This window comes from Rhineura floridana, chromosome 16 (assembly GCF_030035675.1).
Source record: "Rhineura floridana isolate rRhiFlo1 chromosome 16, rRhiFlo1.hap2, whole genome shotgun sequence".
NCBI lineage: Eukaryota > Metazoa > Chordata > Lepidosauria > Squamata > Rhineuridae > Rhineura > Rhineura floridana.
The window spans coordinates 14,103,413-14,118,360 of NC_084495.1; the positions used below are offsets into that span (position 1 = coordinate 14,103,413).

The 14,948-nt window shown below is 42.1% G+C and overlaps 1 long non-coding RNA gene across 1 annotated transcript in view; it reads left to right on the forward strand.

Annotated features, from left to right (window-relative positions):
* LOC133371262 (uncharacterized) overlaps window positions 1-13,704 on the forward strand; it is a 384,062-nt gene extending 370,358 nt beyond the window's left edge. Inside the window, exon 3 of the long non-coding RNA XR_009759286.1 lies at window positions 13,629-13,704. This is a non-coding gene — a long non-coding RNA (uncharacterized LOC133371262). The remainder of the gene's footprint in view (window positions 1-13,628) is intronic.
* Window positions 13,705-14,948: the final 1,244 nt, after the last annotated feature.

Here is a 14,948-nt window from a genome sequence, read left to right on the forward strand (position 1 = left end):
CCCTTAAGAGTTCTGTATAATGAATTCTGTCTGCTCCCCATAAAAGTTGCACAGCAGCTTAATGTGCCAATCAGTTGTTCTCTGCAGCACCATTGCCCTGCATCTATTGAAGAGTTCTGGGCCGTATGGCTGGAAAGATGGGAAATAGGAACGGTGTCATAGACAGTTTTCAGGAGTGAAAAGAGAGCATTAATAATGCTCATGAAGGAAGTGGAGGGGGTGGGGGAAGGGTCTGAATTCTGAGGGATCTGAATCAATCTGCTATGAAGACTGACACATGCCCAACACAATTATTGCTATTAGGAATTTGCCAATGGTCATAACAAGTTCAACATGATTAGGGATAGACAAGAAATTTGATTGTTCACATTTCAAGATGTATCTATAAAAGCTGCACTTTCCAAAACAATACGAGAATCAAAACACAGCCATCCTTCAAATGTCACAATTTGTGTGTGTGTGTGTGTGTGTGTGTGTGTGTGTGATGTTTCCCAACAGTTTAGGGGAAAACACCCCCCCCAAAAAATCCTTCAGAAAATTAAGCCCAGCTGTTTAAAATCAAAATCATATTCAGACCAGCCATCAGTATTATAGCCTAGGTCAGCAACCTCTTCCTGCTTTGGTCCAGCAACTGTGGTATGCAGTATGAAGGAACTTTGAATGGTTCCTTTCTATTTTTAAAACAGTGTTATTGATAAGCTGGAGCATTGGGCTGAAAACAACAAAATGAAATTTAACAGGGATAAGTGAAAAGTTCTACACCTAGGAAAAAGAAACCAAATGCACAGGTATAAGATGGGGGATACATGGCTCAGCATTACTACAGGCAAGAAGGATTTTGGAATTGTTGCTGATCACAGGCTAAATATGAGCCAACAATGTGAAGTGGCTGCAAAAAAAGACAAATGCTATTTTAGGCTGCATTAACAGAAATATAGTTTCCAAATCATATGAAATACTGGTTCCCTTCTATTCAGCACTGGTTAGTCCTCATCTTGAGTTCTGCATCCAGTTCTGGACACCACACTTTAAGAAGGATGCAGACAAACTGGAACGGGTTCAGAAGAGGGCAACGAGGATGATCAGGGGACTATAAACCAAGCCCTATGAGAAGAGACTGAAATAACAGGGCATATTTAGCCCTGAGAAGAGAAGACTGAGGGGAGATATTATAGTGCATTTCAAGTACTTGAAAGGTTGTCACACAGAGGAGGGCCAGGACCTCTTCTCGATCATCCCAGAGTACAGGAGATGGAATAATGGGGTCAAGTTATAGGAAGCCAGATTTTGACTGAACATCAGAAAAAACTGTTAGAGCAATATGACAATGGAACCAATGACCTACAGAGGTGGTGGTCTCTTCAACCATGGAGGCATTCAAGAGGCAGCTAGACACCTACCTGTTGGGTATGCTTTAAGCTGGATTCCTGCTTTGAGCCAGGGAGTTGGACTTGATGGCCTTATAGGCTCCTTCCAACTCTGCTAGTCTATGATTCCATGATTCTATGAAGATTGCTTAGTTACTTTCTGCCATATCACAAGGATGTGAACTGTGTTGTGGTTAACATCCAGATAATTAAAACAACCCATTCCCCAAATAGAGACCAAAGAAGCAGTCTTCCTGGTTTTCCCTTCACTTTATGGGAATGGGAAACCTGAGGCCTCCAGATGTTGTTGGGACTACAACTCCCATCAGTCCAAGCCACCGTGGGTAATGGTCAGGGATGATAGGAGTTGCATCTAGAGAGCCACAGGTTCACCATCCCTGACTTAAGATGAGCAACAGCATCTTGGGAATGCGCTCTTGCTTACTTGGGTCATCTTTATCACAGGTATTCATTTCCAGAGTCCGAAAAAGTCTGTATAAAAACGATATTGGATGGTATCCAACATTAGTCATACTAAGAATGTATCCATAAAATCAGAGAGTTTAAGGTGTAAAAGTGTTTACTTTTAGTATAACTAAAGTTGGATATTGTCCATTGTTTAAACCCTACTTTATGTCAAACAATTATTTTTGTCTTGAAAAATTAGGATTAATATTATGCCAGTTGTTATCTTAAACGGAGATTTCCTGGATGCCCAGTTTATGTTCTTATGCCACAAGAAGAATTGAGGGGAATGTATGCTATTTTTTTCCCAACGTCCTATAAATTAAGTCAATTCAAGACATATTTCCTCTCCAGCGATAGATGGGCAACAAAAACTGGTCAACTTTTTTTTTCAAATAAGAGTTGACTTCCTGTGATATCAAAGGTGCCAAAAACTGATGCACATGTTGCCATGTAGATTTTTGCATTACTGAAATCTCAAGATGCTTTTCTTCAGTCATATGGTTTTAATCGCCATCACAACGGCTGTCATGAAAATTAATTGATAGATTATTATTTATTGTGATATATGGTTTCCATTACTTTATTATTTCATGTCATGTTCCTATCCTCTTGGTATATATTATGTGGAAACAATACTGAATTGGACTTGATTGCTGAGAAAGTCTCTTCCCCCCCCACAAACAATATCACATTAATTACTTGGATCCAAGCTCTACAGTGACAAGGAGCCAAGATTCTAATGCAGCTAGGACGTGTATTGTTAGATAAACCCAACTGTGTCAGTCAAGCACGCTATGACATTACTAAGAAATAAGACAGCTTCTTTGATTGCCAGCCAAATCTAACTTGGGTGAAAATTACTTTTCTTCCATATATGGAAATATTGGACCATAAACATGAAAGCAAGCATTTCTCAATTAGAACATTCTAATGATATTCTTAGGTGACAATGATATGCTCACTTTCCTGGGACTAAGCCGCACTAAACTCAGTGGGATATACCTCTGACAACATACATAGGATTGCACCATTAATAAATTTATTAAGCAGTTACATGAGTGGGAAAGATACAGCATAAGGCTGCTATACCTTATACTCCAGGGAATAGAAACCTCAGGCCTGGGAGCCAAATGTGGCCCTTCAAGGCCCCTCTATCTGATGCCCGAAGCATTCCCTAGGCCACACACCTCACTGATCCTGCTTGCTGCCCTCCTTGAGTGTGTCTGTCTGCCCGGAATGTGCCCTTGAATTCTGATAATGCCTCTGGCTTCCTGGATGGTGTATAGAAATGAGTCTACTGTGCAAAGGTCACATTTCAATTTGTTGCTCTGCCTGCATTTAACACTTTGGCATGTGGCCCCCAAAAGGAATGTGGGTTCTCGGGCAAACAAAGGTTCCCTTTCTTCTATGATCATTCATATAGGAGGGGAAAACAGAACATTCAGTGAGGAGGGAAAGCACAGAAAATCAGAAAATGGTATAAAAGGGCAGATAGGCCCCCAGTGTTCCTGGAAACACTACCAGAGCTCACCAATCAGCGACTGTGCAGGTGGCAATGTCCACAAACTACCCATACGTGTAGGGAGCCAATGAATGGCAAGGACACACCCGAGGACACCTCCCTGCATTGGATCACAAGTACCCTGAAAAATATGCCTCCGTGAGCCCTATTGGCCCAGCCAGCAATGGCCCCACTATGACAAGTCTGCAGGCATCCTCCAGGTTAGGGTTTGAAACCCCTTACCACTCACTCCCACCAGGAATATACTAACCTGCTTTATACTGCATCTGCCCTGGCCAACCCCATGGGAGTCACTTGGGATCACTGATGTGCTTTTCTCCATAGTTTTTAATGCAAAATTTAACTCCAGAGCAGTTCATATAGGTTACAAAGGTCCCTGAGACTCTACACGGAATATCTAGGAATGGCTGCTCAAGTGAAGATGTTGCAGACTCGTCAGGGAACTGTCTTCTGGATTGGGACTGGGCTAGCAAATTGGCTATAGCTAAGCTGTTGAGCAGGCTCAGTCTGTTCATGCCTGTGCACATCTCAGTATGTTCTTCTGCAGTTGGCTTCTCCAGTTGTGACTCCCACTCCTCCTGCCCTAGGGGCAGAGTAGGAGGCGGTTCCGGAGGCAAGGCAAAGTCTGAAGGCATGGAGATGGGAGGTTGACTGTTAGACACCATCTCATCTACCACAGTTGATGCCTCTGGGGCGGGGCTGTCACTGATCAGATTACTGAAATTTTCTCTGGTTTCAGCCCTCTCCCTTTGCCACTGGGCTCCTCTTCTGGATGTCAGTCTCCTTTCTGCTACTGCTAAATTTGCTGTACAGGGCTCATGACAGTATCAGTCCATCTAGCTAAGTACTGTCTACATTGACTGGCAGCATCTCTCCAGGATTTCAGACAGGGAGTCTTTCCCATCTCTACCTGGAAATGCCAGGGATTAGTTGGTGGTACCATCTAGTGATCTTCATCTTAGTGATGAAAGCCACTAAGCTAAACTATGGCCATTCTCATTTAGCTTCACTACTTCAATGAAAGGTGGGAGTTAGCAAATAACAGGACACTACTTTCATTCAGAGTAGCTTTATATGACAGACAGGAGGCCAAGTATAGCCTCTTCTACACATTCAGTGGGCATGCATGAGGGGGAAGTAAGATTGCAGAAGCAGGTTCTGCCCCCAAACTACATAATTCATTATGGTACATATATACCCTGAACACGCCCGATCTCGTCGATCTCGGAAGCTAAGCAAGGTCAGGCCTGGTTAGTAATTGGATGGGAGACCACCTGGGAATACCGAGTGCTGTAGGCTTAGAGGGAGGCAATGGTAAACCACCTCTGACCATGAAATCCAATGAATATATCCAAAAAGATTCATAGTGTCACCATAAGTCGTAATTGACTTGAAGGCATATAACAATAACAATAGAGCTATTTAACTGTGGTGACAATAATCCCACTGTCCTAACTCATTAGAGTGTTCATTAGAATGGTTTTGACTGCTAGAGCAAAGCAAGAAGAAGCTGCAGGCCTAGGGCATAATGCCAAAGGCTGACCCCAGTTCAGAATGTTGAGTTTGATTTTAACCTTTTAGCTAGGAAGCATTCTAACTTGGATTGGTCAGAGAACATAAAACCATTTACAGATCTACTGCATAGAGAACGATATTTTCATAACCTGTCCCAGTTTATCCCAGTGGTGGTCAGTGGCTCCATGTCACTGGGGCAGTGGGATCCATAATGGGCTTTAGTAAGAACTTCAAAGGAACTGTCCAGGGTGCTGAACAGCCACCAGCCACCACTAGGTTATCCTCAGTGATCAACAATGGTGATATGTACAGATTAACGAGGATTAACACTTCAGTATTATTTCTGGGAAATAAAGAACAGAGATGCTCAACAGTTGAGAGGATGTACGAAATCTCATGCTATCAAGGTGGCTGAGAGAAATTATATGATTTTTTGCTACCTTTTTTTTAACACCACCTCTGGCACACATTCATGGAAATGTTTTTCGGTAATCTCTTTCCACGGGGTAGAAATATTTTTCCTGTTATCTCAGTGACTGACATGGGGATCAAGCAATGTCACAGATGCACAGCCTTCCTTTGAAAGCAGCTTGGTTATGCTATAGCCTCAGGACAGCTTAGGAAAAGAAGCTGTTGGGCTTTTTTCCCCACCTCCTGGCATGTGATTCTTCAGCAGTGTTTATTTTGTATTCACACCAAATTAATATTTTAAAGCACTGTGCATCCATGAAAAACAGTGGCAGAGACTTTTATCTTGCATGCTGGGGAACTAAATTAGTAAATACCCATTTCAAATGAATGGATGCAATATCATGATAAATGGCTGTGTGATTCTAGATCATCACAGATGGAGGCATCCCCGAGTTGCTTTCGTGATGCTTTCCAGTGTTTCTATACTTTGAGTAGATATCATGTTCTGCTGGGACTTGGGGCCTGCAGAGGAAGTGGTAACAAACATCAGAACCAGTCCAGTCCCAAGGCAAGGCAAGGCAAATCAGAACCCAGGACAGCTCTCAGGACAAGGCCCTACTAGTTGAGTGTGGGAAGATGTTGATTCAGCAGATGCTTCATTTGAAGCCTTTAAAAGGCTGGCAGGGCTTGACCTTCCAGTGGCACTGTCCCTCTCAAATAGCTGTTTGCAATGTTTAGAAGGCCTGTTCTGCAGCTGCATAGAGGAGTAGGTGAGATGGAAAGGGAATCATCCTCAGATGAAGTTGAAAGAGCCACATCCTCAGGCCAGGGATATGCAGAAGGGAGCTCTCCCTCAAGTGGGATGACTGGTGCATCATCTGAATGAGAGTCCTCATCAAGTCAACACTGGGACTGTAAGGCAGGGAACATGGCACCAGAGATTATTGAAAAAATCATTTTTTATTAATTGCAAAAAGAACTGACCTGATCTGTACCACCAGGACTAATTCAGAGATAAGAACACAATCATCCTTCAGGGGAAGAGCCGTGGCTCAGTCATAGATCACCTGCTCTGCATGCAGAAGGTACCAGGTCCAGTCCTTAATATCTTCAGGTTGTCATCATCAAACACTGGAAAAAAAGAAGAGAGTTCTACATTGGCTTGTAATATTCTGTGCTTACATGTTCAGATAGTCCCATGGGGGCAGGGGGAGGAAACATGATTCCTATATCACATCTATGTAGTACAGCTTTAAGTTGAAGTTTGTCAAGAATTTCTGTGTGATTTAGCTTCTTCACCCTTAAATATTTATTCCATTTGTCATTTAAATCTCAATGCATTCTTACTTTTGATACAGGCTCCCACGCCCCTCCAGGCTAGCAGAAGCCATGTTCAAAGTTCAAAGATACATTCTAGCCAGGCAAAACCACTCGAGGAGGCTGCAAAGTAGAGCCAGCACAGGACATGGCCTGTGAACACGAGGGCTATCTGCAGTGGGATGTGGCCTGGGGAGAGTTCCAAGGGCCAGATGAAGAAACCTGGAGGGTGGCATTTGGCCCCTGAAGTTCTCCGCCCCGGCTTTGAACTTTTTTTAAAGGGGAATGTACCATTTTAAATCCAGGGAAATCAGTTGGTCTGAGAATATTATGTACTATCTGAGTTTGTCCATCATGGGTGGTGGGGGATCCATGCCCTATCTTTCTCTGGCTGGAGCCCTGTCTACTGGGACCTTTCCTTGGAAAGGAGAATTCTCGCATGTCATGTGGCTTTTTTTTTTTTTTGCTTTCCTTATTAGTGGGGCAGGCAAGAGGAGAAACTCAGCAACGGACCAGGACATTTGAAGGATCTCCTGCACCCATTTGAACCTGCTCATTCATGCCTTCAGATTAGAGGCCATGTCCGTGGAAGCTGTTATGTTGCCATCCACAATAGACAATGCTTTTTTGAAAGCAGCTCCAAGCTTTTGGTATTACCTCCCTAGGGCTTTGAAATGAACCTGTTTGCATATTTTTCTTCATATCTGTATTACGGAGTGCTCTCTGTGATTTTCCTCTCTGCTACTTTAGTATGGTGTGAAGTTTTAACCTTTTTTGGGATGGTTAGGTGTTTTTTCATTGATATATGAAATTGGGGTTGTGCACCGGATTTAGGTGAATCCAAGATCCCAAAATGAATCAGGCTGAATCAGGTTGACCCAAGTTTCAGTCGGATCAGGTTCAGGCAGGCCCTGATCACTCCAGGTTGGATTGGATCGACCCAAAATGATCCAGAAATGCCCAAAGAGGGTTGGCTGGGCAACAAGGAAAGGAGGTAGAAGGAACACACACAGCCTTCTCTCCTCCTCCAGACTACATGTTTATATAGGGTTTTAAACCCTAATTGAGCATGTGTTCAGGAGAGAGGAGAGGAGACATATATGGGCAGCCTGTATGCATCTCCTTCTTCACAGTAGTGGCCGGTAAGGCAGCTTTGCTTACCTGCCTTCAGTTTGACTTTCCTGCTGCTGTGTCCACACCCAGGGGTGGACAGTGGCTCCATGTCAGTGGGGCAGACAAATCCACTCCAGATTTCACCCTAAACTTTCAAGGAGCTGTCCAAGGTGCTTAACCTATGTTGGGAATAGATTTCAGCACATCGGAAAGTTCCATGAAAATTTGGACTAAAACCGGGAACGGAGTCCACTGCTCCACAGACATAGAGCCACCATCTGCCGCTATCCACAACAGACTGAGCTTCCTCCTGTTGCACCCTTCCCCCTCTTAGTCACTGACAGCAACATGCAACACTGAGAATCCAGGTAAGCAATGCTCAACCTTTGCTTCTGCCCCCGCTCCCAACCACATGTGTAATTAGGGTTTAAAAACACTAAACATGTAAAGAGGGAGGGGGTTGAAGGAGACACATACACTTTCCTTCTCACCCCTCCTGACCACATGTTTTAATTAGGGGTTTAAACCCTCATGCAACTGTGCAAGCCTCCCTACCCCAATTTGGTTTGGTGCCCAGACCCAGGTTGCGTCAGCCATGGATTATGTTGGGTCAGATTGTGGCTGATCTGAAGTGAAGGACTGGGCCTAAAATCAGCCAGCGTGGGTCATCCACAGCAGTATCTGACTCATTGTGTATGGTGGCCTATCAATTTTGGAAATAAATAACAAATACATAAACTTGGATACAGAGAAGCATTTTATTTATGCATTTATTTATTACACTTTATGTATTAAACTATTCATTGTGACTGATCCCAGGGTACACTCAAACTAAGTTTCAAATAATAACACAAATAAGATATCAAAATGTCAAAGGCAGATAAGCAGCATGCATTTCAACAACCTTTAAAGCTGTCTTTGGAACTGCAGGGCCACCGCATCCTTCCTTTTTATATCCTGGTCCAACCTATATCCTGCAAAAGCCTGAGAAAATTGATGTGTTTTAAGTTGGCACTGAAATGAAATCAGAATCAGCACCAACCATACCTCAAAGGGATCCTGGGAACTATTATTTATTTCCTTATATTCTTATCCTGCTTATCATGGAATGCAAGGCAATGCACATATCATTCCCAAGAAGTCACCCATCCAGACACTGAGCTGGGCAGAACCACCATTCCAAGATGGTGGTTGTTGTGTGGGCAATCCACATGGCTGAGACAGCACAACATCCTGTGCTGGTACATGCTGTGAGTGATCCACATTCAGCAAGGTGGTCAGTAGGAATGTAAGAAGGCAGGGATTTCCATTACAACCTGTCTTCGTCACAATCAGCACTGCAGGAAAGCTTTGACAAAGTGCCCCATGATATTCTGATTAGCAAGCTAGTTAAATGTGGACTGGATGGAACAACTATCAGGTGGATCCACAGTTGGCTCCAGAACCATACTCAAAGAGTGCTTATCAATGGTTCCTTCTCAAACTGGGCAGACGTAACGAGTAGGGTACCACAGTGCTCGGTCCTGGGCCCAGTGCTCTTCAACATGTTTATTAACGACTTGGATGAGGAGGTACGGAGCATGCTTATCAAATTTGCAGATGATATAAAATTGGGGGGCACAGCTAATACCGTGGAAGACAGAAACAAAATTCAAAAGGACCTTGATAGGCTGGAGCATTGGGCTGAAAACAACAGAATGCAATTCAACAGGGATAATTGCAAAGTTCTACACTTATGAAAAAGAAACCAAATGCCCAGTTATAAGTTGGGGGATACTTGGCTCAGCAATATGACATGTGAGAAGGATCTTGGAATTGTCATTGATCACAAGCTGAATGTGAGCCAACAGTGCGATGTGGCTGCAAAAAAGGCAAATGCTATATTAGGCTGCATGAACAGAAGTATAGTTTCCAAATCACGTGAAGTATTAGTTCCTGTCTATTCAGCACTGGTTAGGCCTCATCTTGAGTACTGCGTCCAGTTCTGGTCTCCGCACTTCAAGAAGGATGCAGACAAACTGGAGCAGGTTCAGAGCTAGGTAACAAAGATGATCAGGGGACTGGAAACAAAGCCCTGGGAGGAGAGACTGAAAGAACTGTGCATGTTTAGCCTGGAGAAGAGAAGACTGAGAGGAGATATGATAGCACTCTTCAAGTACATGAAAGGTTGTCGCACAGAGAAGGGCCGGGATCTCTACTCTATCGTCCCAGAGTGCAGGCCACAGAATAATGGGCTCAAGTTGCATTGAGCCGGCGGTTGGACTTGATGGCCTTATAGGCCCCTTCCAACTCTACTATTCTATGATAATAACATATTTCAGATAAACTTTATTGTCGATTGTCAGAGAAAAATATTTTAAAAATTACAACATTTTATTAAGGGATTTTTCATTCCCCCATGTGGATAACACATAAGGCAATAATTGCCTTCTGAAAACTCTGTTCATAAGTCAAAAGTACTCATTTCATAATTCCAAAATTTCTCAACAATTACTGGATTGGTTCCAACAGAATATAGTATTTTTTGTAATTCAAAATGACATTTGGTATGAACTAATTTATATTTTCTGTGCCTGTACAGTCTACAAACTCCACTATTTTCATTCGGGCTCAATAGGGATGGACAAATATGTCAGTTTTGGTTTCCTGTTTTTCCAATTTTAAGTTCGGTTTGCCACATTTCTGGACTGACATGCTAATTATTATTATCAGTGCTATTTTTGTACAAAATGGGGTGCCGGTACTCATACTTTGATAAAAATACCATGGGTCCCAGCACAAAATGGGCAGCAAAAAGAGGAGCTGTTACTCTGCCAGTGAGCCGTTGTTGTTGTTATTTGACTAAGCAGTTTTTAAATGCTTCTAAATAAATAAGCTATTAACCAGCCTTATGAGGGAGGAGATGCAGTCAAAGACAGTGGGACTTACTTCTGAGTAAACTAGGTGTGGGGAACTTTTGGCCCTCCATATGTTGCTGAATTGGGGCAACAGCAACAAGAAATTGAGCCTTTCGTGCCATCAACCCAGTCTTGCTCAGTCAATAGGGATTCAGGTGCCTTCTGAATTTCTGCTGAAAATTCTTCTATGCTGCCAAGCTTGTGTGGGCAATTGAGAAATTGCTGTTGGAAGCTGGTTTAAACTCCCTACACTGTTTAACCTGGTTATATACCATTTACTTCTGGCTTCATTGTTCTTCCATACTTACCACAGAATCTTACGCTAGGCGAGTTTTAACTGTTTCTTTTAATGCTTCATGGCCTACATTGGTCATGGAAAAACTTCTATCAGTCGGTCTCTCTCCCTCAGAACTGCTAAGTATGGAATTTACTGCCGCTAAGGCAGTGGTAAAACGTAGGCTAATTGATATAGACAATCAAGAGCTACTGGCTAAGGCATCCGGCCCTTGTTCTCCTCAGGCACTAGGCCTGAGTGTTTTACCTTGTGTTGATGGCCAGCGTTACTTATATTGGCTCACCGTTCCCAAATATAGGAGGGCCTTTACTTTGGCCCGTTTTGATGCCCTTCCCTCGAGACTTCTCGAGGGTAGATTTGAGAAGACTCCAAGAATCCTTAGGCATTGTCCATGTAGCGAACATGAGATAGAGACCGTCTCGCATGTTTTATTTCACTGTAAATTTTATGACCATGTTAGAATTGATATTTTATCTCCAATTCTTTTAACTTTCCCAGGTCGATCTAAAAATATACTCTTAACTCTTCTTCTACAGGATACAGATGAATCTATTACCTTATGTGTACGTAAATTTATAAATCAGGCTATGCAGATAAGGAAGAATTTGCTTAGGGTGAAGCCCTGATTTTATGTCTCTGTCTTTGTTCATGCTTGTATTTGTATCTATTTTAATTGTTCAAATGCTGAGGTCTGTTGACTATGCAATAAAGAAGTTGTTGTTGCTGAGAAATATCTTTCTGTAATAGATTTCTGATTTCAAAATTGTACATGGTTTTTATTTTATCTCTGTATGATTGTTGTAAATTGCTTTGATTTTTTATGAATAGCAAGCATCATACAAATATTTTATAAATAAAAAACTACAACTCCCATCAGCTCCATAGGAACATAGGAGGCTGCCTTATACTGAGTCAGACCATTGGTCCATGTGGCTCAGTATTGTCTACACTGACTGGCAGCACCTTTCAGGTGTTTGAAGCTGGTTATTCTCCCAGCTATACCTGGAGATGCCGGAAATGAAACCTGGGACCTTCTGCATGCAAGGCAGATACTCTTCCACTGAGCTATGGCCTTTCCCAAAGGGAAGCCTTCTTCAGCCAAAAATGGCCAATAACTAGGGATGATGAGAGTTGTAGTTCAGCAACATATGAAGGGGCCAAAGGTTCCCCACTCTTGGAGTAAATATTCATGCCATTGCACTGTAAGACTGTGGATTGTATCCAGTGCTAGTCCTAATCAGAGTAAACCCACTGAAAATAATGGGCATGATTAAATTAGGTTCCTTAGATTCTGAGTATAAGTTAGTTTGATACAACCCTGTGATTTTCCATTCAGTTTCATATGCTTTATTCATATTGATTTGGGAAAAGTCTGACACGAATCAAATGAAATGTTTCCATCTTAACTGAGCTTTGAAATGTGTGAAATGTCATCAATACATTTCACAAGAATTTCACTTATCTCAGTATCTCGCAGATGAAGCTCCCTCACGGGCTATTTGTGAAGATAAAATGAGATGTCACCTGAGCTGGTTGGAGAATGATGGAGTACAACTGTTGTAGATAACTTGAGAAAATTCAGCCATACACTGCATTTGCAGCGCCACAGACAGGTGGTGTTGTGCACTGCATCGTAAACGGTTTGCCCTTCCACTGCACGCCACTTACACTGCATGCCACTGCCCACACCTCAACAAGCAGACAAGGCGGCGCTGGCAGCTGGGAGGAAGGGTGGGATATAATAATAATAATAATAATAATAATAATAAAAGTGAACAGATGACCTAAGAGCCCCCTAGATACTTCACAATTGGATGACAGATCAATCCAACTCAGGGGAAGCCGGCAAAAGGGGAGCTGGTACAAGAGGAGCCAGTGGGAAAGTCTGCAGCATCCAGTTGTAATTCGGAAGCCTCTGAGCTGGCTGAACATGAGCTCAGCCGGGAGCTGCACACAGGGACTGGAAAGGAAAAGCCTGCCCTCGCAAATACCCCTACCAGGAGTAAGCACTGTCCATTGACTTCCATGGCAATTATTTTCGTAGACCGACCTTTTTCCTGGCCAAACTTTTGTACAGATCAGGACCTGCAAGAGCATTCCAAACATGAGCTGGATGTGGCCTAAGTTCCCCCCTTGGCCCTTCCTCTGACCCCCACAATGCCCCCTTTTCAGGCCTTTAACTGGCTTCCGCCAGCTCCCTTTCTGCTGGGCTGAGCTTCCTTGGAGAACCCCCAGCTGAGCTGTGTGGGTGCTGACTCCACCACAATTGAGGTAGGCTGAAGGGCTTCTGCCGGTGAAACCAGCTGGGGGTCCACCATATCAAACTCCCCTCAGCCTGGTGTAAATAGCAATTGAATTGCTCCCTAAAACATCAAGTTTTATAAAAATTCATGGTATTGAGTTGTCATATTGTTGAAAGACAAAAGTGTATTATTGAAAGATAAAACAAGAAAAAATCAATTAGCTACAATGTGAAAGGTGTAGATTTTATTTTTCTTTTAGAAATATCCTATTGGTTTTATTTATTTACACACACACAGACAGACACAAACAAAGCAAATTGTTGAGGTGCCAAAATAAAAAGGAATTATAAATACTACCACCAATCACTTAACCTGTGGTTTTTGGATGTAATACAGTAAATATACATTATTTAAACTGAAAAATTTGATTTACAAAGGTTTATAGCTAAATCATATCTCCTCCTCTTCTTAATTTATAAGGTAATCTGTGTGGGAAGAGAAGGAACATGTTGACAACAAAATCAACAACTGAATTTTGGAAATAGATCAGAGAAGGCAAGTATTTTCAGAACCTTATTTTGATACTAATATTACTCTTTTTCTTATGCTTTTTTGTTGCTTTTACATATTTTTCACATTTTTCTTTTTTCTTCTGTCCTCCAGGCTGGTATTTATGCATCATAATGTTAGTTGCACCGTAAAACAATGCCAAAACACATGTAGACTTGTTCCAACATGTTCTAGTCACAGACCAAATAAGAAGGGTTGATAGTAGCGTTACCAGACCTCCATTTTCAGCTGGAGACTCTGGTTTTTGGGGGTCCCCTCTGGGTCTCTGGATAAGTCACCTTAATCTCTGACTTTTAGCTTTCATTTTTTTAAAACATTAAGTTTCTAGGTGGTCTGGGTCCAGAGATACACACCACCCAGAAAAAATTCTTAGTTGCTTCAAGTTCTGCCCTAATCCCTGCCCTTTCAGGCTTTTAGCCAATAAGGAGTCAGGGTTGTGATTGACAAGGAATTATAGAGCCAAAATGTAGTGTCAAATTGAATTGTCTGCCTTCAAGTCAATTCCGACTTATGGAGACCCTATGAATAGTGTTTTCATGGTAAGCAGTATTCAGACGGAATTTACCATTGCCTTCCTGTGAGGCTAAGAGGCAGTGACTGGCCCAAGGCTCAGAAACGTGCCTTTTCCTACTTTTCTAAACATCTCACAGATTGAATAAATAAGCTTTCAGTCTTTTTCTCTCTTGTGTGTAGGAGTCAGACAGGTTTAAACTTTGAAGTTTTGCAAACTTCCCAAACTGAAGCTTTAATCCTCTTTCCTCTTCTCTCGGGCATTTTAACATCATTTTAATAACTTGTTTTTAACTTGCTTATCTGTTTTTATGGGTTTTAATGGTTTAAATTTGTATACTTGTTTTTAATGTTTTTAATTGCTGTAAACCGCCCAGAGAGCTTCAGCTATGGGATGGTATATAAATGCAATAAATAATTGTAGTAATAATTATAATCCAGTGCTTGCTTTTCCAGAGCAAACATACCCAGAGTAAACCCCATTGAATTCAATAGGATTTCCTTTTCAGTAGACATGGTTAGGATTGTGCTGTGAATTGATGGGACTTTTGAGTGAACATAGGGAAGAATTGTGCTTGTATATCTTTCTTTCCCCTTCCAATCCTATTTTTAAAGCAATTAGGCAGTGCTTACTTAGGTATCACTGTTTTTATAATGTAGGAAACTAATACTGATTTTTTTTAATGTTCTGCAATGATTAACTGGTTTTGACAATAAACG